This window comes from Anopheles gambiae, chromosome 2, assembly GCF_943734735.2.
Source record: "Anopheles gambiae chromosome 2, idAnoGambNW_F1_1, whole genome shotgun sequence".
Taxonomy (NCBI): domain Eukaryota; kingdom Metazoa; phylum Arthropoda; class Insecta; order Diptera; family Culicidae; genus Anopheles; species Anopheles gambiae.
In genome coordinates, this window is record NC_064601.1 from 53,310,511 (window position 1) to 53,316,576 (window position 6,066).

Sequence of the window (6,066 nt, forward strand, 5' to 3'; positions counted from 1 at the left end):
TATTTTGTTTCGGCCGCGTGAAAGGCCATGCAGTTGTGATTGTCAAGAAATAAACAAAATTAAAACTTTAACAAAGGAGGCAACCGTTCTCCCCGGCTCTGACCACCCATGTGAATAATATATTTGTTTAATGATAACTTGCATTTTAAAACTCGACGTAAAATATTTGTATACTTATTTTTTATTCGAATGCCCATTGACAAATGGAAAAGCTAATAGTTTAGATAAATCGATTAACATTTCATTCATTATACTTACCAAAACCAAAGCACATCGTTGATGATGGTGGAGATCAAATTCGATGCATTTCGTTTTTTATAGAAATATGGTCCCCATCGTGAAGAATCCTCTCTGAGCTTGATCTGTAGAAACTTTCGTTGCTACCACTAGCTACCATCCGTACACTTAGATGACTATTCGCCGGAAGTGTGGTTAAGCTTTGTCGAACGCGTTTGTCATTGGGCTTACTGCGGTCACTATAAATTATTCCTGCTGTTCACTGGTGAATGAGTGCTTCCCTTTTCTTAGATGTGCCACTTTAAGCAGGGCACTTTTGTAAAACGTTTCCACCAGCAATGTACATGAACAGACGGGGACACACGAAATTGAACAATAAGAAAAACGGTTTGCTCGCCACATCAACACAGCACGCGTAGGCACAGAGAACTATGAGTGCGATTTTGTAAACTGAACTTTATCGGATGAATGTGTGGCACTATTTCTTGACGATAAGTTGCACAGCAGCAAGCATTCACATTGTAATTATCACGACGTTACACTACCTGTTTGCACAAATAAAAACTATTCTGGATAAGAGAAAAATGGTTAAACACGAATTAATTCCATGATACACACACACACACACGATTATGATTAGCACACACCAATGGAAGTACGTATGCTTATGGACTAAATTTAAGTGTTTCCGCGTGATAACAACAAAATGAACATGTTCTTGCCACCTTCCTGCTTCTAACAGCTACGTACGTCTCACAGAATTGTGAGGACGAAGCAAGCACACTTGGGAAAAAAAACTTTCGCTACCTCACCGAACGACACGCACACACATGAAACGCCCTAATAGGATGCACAGAAACGCATACATACATCCGACTATCCCAACCTCTGTGCATCCAACAGCAGCAGCAGCAACCGCTGCTCACACTTGGTAAGCTACCTAATCGATTGTTCGTCGTAGTGGGCCTCGGTTCGAAATTTTCACCTGTTTTCCATGGACGAACTAACGAAAGAAAAAAACTAACTCGAACTAACAAATCGAGCACAGCCACACTACCGAACACTTCCAACACCCATAAAAGCACCGACATTCCCACACGGAGATTCACCCCGTGCATTCGCCACCGTCCTGCAGCAAGCCACCTGTCAACTCGATTGTTTTCGTACAAACATTCACGCACGCACACACTCAGATCCACACACAGGCGCACACACACGTAACCTGTTTAGTCTATCTCTGCTACACGCCTGAAGGCAAGACGGCACACGGTTTTGTAATGGGAACGTCGTTTTGCGATCAAAACAATGCATAAATGACTAAAAGCGAGAACAAGCAGCAAACAATGTGTGCTAAATCACCATCGACCCTTAACCAGCACACTTCGACAGCTTTTGTGTTGCTTCTTTTACTGCTGCTGCTGCTGCTGCTTGGATTCACATTTCCAATCAAAGCATGCGCGCGCGCACTTGTTGGATACCGTATATACATACACACACACATACACATACCACAGATACAACGTATTTACGAAAGTTTTGCGTCTTCCCCGATCCCGCCTTCACCCCATTTTTTACACCTTCCTTGCGGGTGTATTTTCACCCTCGCTGCTAGTGCTTTCTTTACGCTTTGTAGCAGCAGTGCCCAAAACAAAGCGGTAAAACGTCCAGCAGTGCAAACACAAGGAACTAAATCTTACCAACGATAGGACGATTTAACAGGTGTAAGCGACACATGATATGGTCCAATTGTCCTGTTTTTCACGCTATCACCAAATATATTTGTTAAATATATTCGGGTTCCTCAAACCAAACAGATATTACACACATTAATCTCCTACTGGCGACGGACGAAATTGCGACAAACTGACCGATTCGTTATGATCCAAATTTCTCGTGGGAGTTTCCGGTGATCATGTTTCCTGCATTCCACGGCGGTACACTCTATCAACGAATGCAAGACACAACATATGTGCAAGCGTGTGCGTGAGTAAATACATATACATGTTGCTTATCCTCTCGCTTCGGGGACAATTTTCGGTACCTAAAACGCCATCGTCATCATCATCATCATCATCATCGTCGTCACATCGTCGTGGGCTCTGATAGTGAGAAGCATGTGCGAGCAAACAGGAGCAGGATGACAGCGAGCCAAAGCACAAGAACGAGAAGGAAAGAAAGCGTGCCTTCCTTAAAAAGATAGCAGCCGCGAATAAACCACTAACCGAAAGAGACGAACCGGTTCGCAGTTTCGTGGATACAACGCACGCGATGCTGCGCTCACACCACACTTGTCCATGATATATTCCCTCCGCAATCTTCCAACCCCCCGACAGTCCGGCAACCACACCGTTTCCGGCGGGCAGCCATCACCGTGATCACATCTTCCCCGACGCCGTCTCCGTTCAACAAGTTTCCAACACATTTCACAGAGGCTGCCCCCAACACAGCCGCGGTTGTCTAGTTGGCCAGTCAACAACACATGATCATTCTGCCCGACTCGCCATTGCCACGAAATACTTCCTTCAGCTCACGCCCTGTTAGGCCAACTTGGAGAAAGGATGATTCAGTGGCAAGCCAACGAACAGACCGACGCATTCCGGATGCGCTCCTGCGCGGTGACTTTTAGTGACTTTAAAGCGCGAATAAAACAATCATTCTAAACCACAACTAATCCTTCCACCATCATAACCTCCCCACCAATCCTTGTTGTCGCCCCTCACGGTGAAGCGGATCCCTCGAAGGGTGCATTCGCTCCTGTCACCGGGATATTCACCGCTCACCAGCTCCGTTTCTCATTGCGTGAGAATTTTGCGCTCACCATACGAGTGAATACCGCGAGCTAAAGCGAGATAGCAGCAAGCCAACATAGCAATACTCTTTCTCGCTCACCCTCTCCACACAGTTTCCTCGACATTGTACAACCATGGAAGGTGAAAAGGAATACCAAATGAGAATGAAAGACGCACTTACACACACACACACACACACACACACACCCATACACAGAGCCACATACACGCAGGTACCCAGGATGGCATGGAAAAGCAAAAGTAAAAACACACGATTTTATATCCACCGCACATATCTCAGCGAGCACACACGCACACTTGCAAACAGACCGTTCCTACACGCACAACCTGGCACGCACGCATACGGTGAGCCGCCTACTGCTGCTACACTGCCGTACGAATTCTTTCCGTTTTCCGTTAAACACACGGATTCTTGACGGTGACGTTTGTCTCGTTCGCTCAACTATCGGCCATTCCTTTTTCGCAGCAGTGGCCCGGGTCCGCTCACGCCGTCTTCAGGCACCTCATTATTCCACCTTCACGTATTATTCTCCAATTCATTCCCGTTTGCTTCTGCTTTGGAGCTCTCTGCGCTCACATTGATAATGCCCGATGATGCCGCCGCTGTTGGTGTAGGTTTTGCCACATCCCCACATACTCCTACAAACCCGTCCTGGCATGCCACGACCAGCCCTGCCCTGCCCTGCTCTGCTGTTCCCGCTGCTACCACGATCAATCGCTTCCAAAAGGGAAACTTCCTTCCGACATCGTCATCCGATCGGTGTGTTCTTGGACGGCAGACACACACCTTCCTCTCGCAACTGCCATAAGTATAGGAAGTCGTCGAGGAATGGGGAAGGGGTGGAGGAGGGAGGGGTGGGATGGAAATATGTGAGAAGCGGCCGTTTTGCCGGAATCGGTTCACCACTCACACCACTCCTTCGGCAGGAGTAGCCTGCAACTTAAACCCATTCTATGCTGCCTTCTTTTTCGCTCGTCCGCCGTTCGTCCCGCTTTTGCCCACAAGTGCTTTGCTAGGTCGGATCTTTTTAAATCAAATGCCGAACCACACCATTACCTCCACTCACTTCTCCCTGCTCACACCTAAGCGCGCACAGACACACACACATACACACTCAAGAAACCGAATTTGAAACGTCACAAACAGAAACAACAAACATGGCACCGTTGGAGGAACGGGGCGAGAGTTTACGCGACGCGGCGGGCGACGGCTGGTGGGCAACGACGGTGTCGAATTATTCGCGCATCACGGTGCAAAACTGAACGTAGAACGACAGAACCGCGCGTTCTCATATTTTGCCTACGCATTTTTCCCATTTTTTCTTTTTTCTTTCGTTGAGGTTTCACATTCTATAGCTCACACGCACACATACGCGCGCACACACACACACACGTAGCGCCGGCTCTCGTGTACAGTGGCCGCTGCAGACGACGAGAAAGGGCAACGCGCAAAGGGACTGCCCGTCTGCATCGAACGCCAAAACACACATACACACACACACCTAGCAACGCCAGCACACGCACACAGTGGTAGCGACGGCGACTACCGTCAGTTGATCTCGTCGATCGTCTCTCCAACGTCCAAAGGCAGGCCGTGGAATCCGTTGAAACAAAACGAGAGCATTAAGTTCGCACCATACTGTCGCATTTTATGGAACCAAACTTCGGATGATTCTTATCCATAGGATAAAAAAAACTATCCACTTCACGGGACGAAAATACTGTTTTCAAAAGTAATATTTCATGTTACTTTCCGTCAATCATAGTATCCAGACCGTTTTGTTTCGCTCTCTCACTCTCCCTCTCCCTTCCCCACATTCGCCCCTAGTGAGTTGTTACAAGTGAGAGCGCTGCTACGAAACCAAATGATAACTTCTCACTGTGGCCGATCTTTCAGTTACTGTTCATACGCTCGGATGATTGCTTTGTAGAATGTTTTGTTGCAGCACAGTAAATGCACTAAACCACCACCATTGCACTGCACCGTCGTTCGGATATCTAACGTGCACATATTGATATTACATGCCATTCACATCGTTCCACTACTATTCGCGAGAGATTCATGAACGATTGCAAGAGGGAGCGAGCAATAGAATCGAGTGAGAGATTTGACAGCCAAGCTACAGCAAACACAACGTAGTTTCTTTTCACTTTTGCACCCCGTTCTTCGCAATGAGTTGGAATAATTCCCCGAGCCACTATTGTTTTTTTCTTCACATTTCCTATCCTCAATTATGAGCATGATGTGCACCACATTTTTTCGCTTTCGAGTTGCTCTACCGTAAAACTATCGTCCCCACATTTTCGAACCGTAAGAATACATCTGATTTCTACACAATTAAAAACACAGTTCGCAGCGCACTTACACCGTCCGGATCGATGCTTGCGATAGCCGGAGTAAACGGCAACTATACGGAATCCAGGCGAGCGACCTGTACACGACGGCAGACACAAAAAATACCGTCCGTCCTTTCCCTCGGATGAAGCGAGCGCGTTTCTCTGGAAAAGCTTTCCACAACACAACAAACGTACACTGGCGCTGGCAGCAACCCGTCTCAGCCGTGTGCGTTGGCAAAAGAGAGCCAACACCGACCGAAAGGTTCTTCTCTTCCTTTCGTGTACGTTTGAACTGGCGCCGTGCAAAAGAGATAACACCGCCCGACGACGAGTGAACACTGCCGCTCATTCGTTTTTGTAGGCGACTCGCTCCAGTACGAGATGGCGCAATCGTGAGAGCCGTTCGGCGGAGCGAGATGCACCGATTATTCCCACGTTGTGACTCTCAAAACGCGTAGCTGCCATTTTATGTTTTCAATCTGCTTTGCGCCCGTTTTCGACTGTAGAGAGAGCAGGAAGGCAAGAGAGTGCGCGAAAGAGAGCGAGTGAGAGAAGTGTGTGAGAAGAGAGCGAGAGAGGGTTCATTTCAGGCGCACGCATCGGCAATCCGCTATAGCAACGTAGGACGATGAATTTCCCATTCTCTCCCATTTGATCCAGCGTGTTGTCTGATGTTGGGAAA

General features: G+C 47.5%; 1 protein-coding gene across 7 annotated transcripts in view; it reads right to left on the bottom strand.

Annotated features, from left to right (window-relative positions):
• The window catches only part of LOC1274491 (protein hairless), a 31,291-nt gene extending 25,618 nt beyond the window's left edge, over positions 1-5,673 (bottom strand). Inside the window, exons 1-2 of one of the 7 annotated variants that reach the window (XM_061642374.1) lie at positions 5,414-5,673; positions 259-782 (exon numbers count right to left, since the gene is read on the bottom strand). The gene's annotated coding sequence lies outside the window, so the exon portion shown is untranslated. Of the gene's footprint in view, positions 1-258; positions 807-1,459; positions 1,750-3,299; positions 4,315-5,357 lie in introns of those variants that run through there. The other 6 variants (XM_061642372.1, XM_061642371.1, XM_061642373.1 and 3 more) reach the window with 6 other exon arrangements.
• Positions 5,674-6,066: the final 393 nt, after the last annotated feature.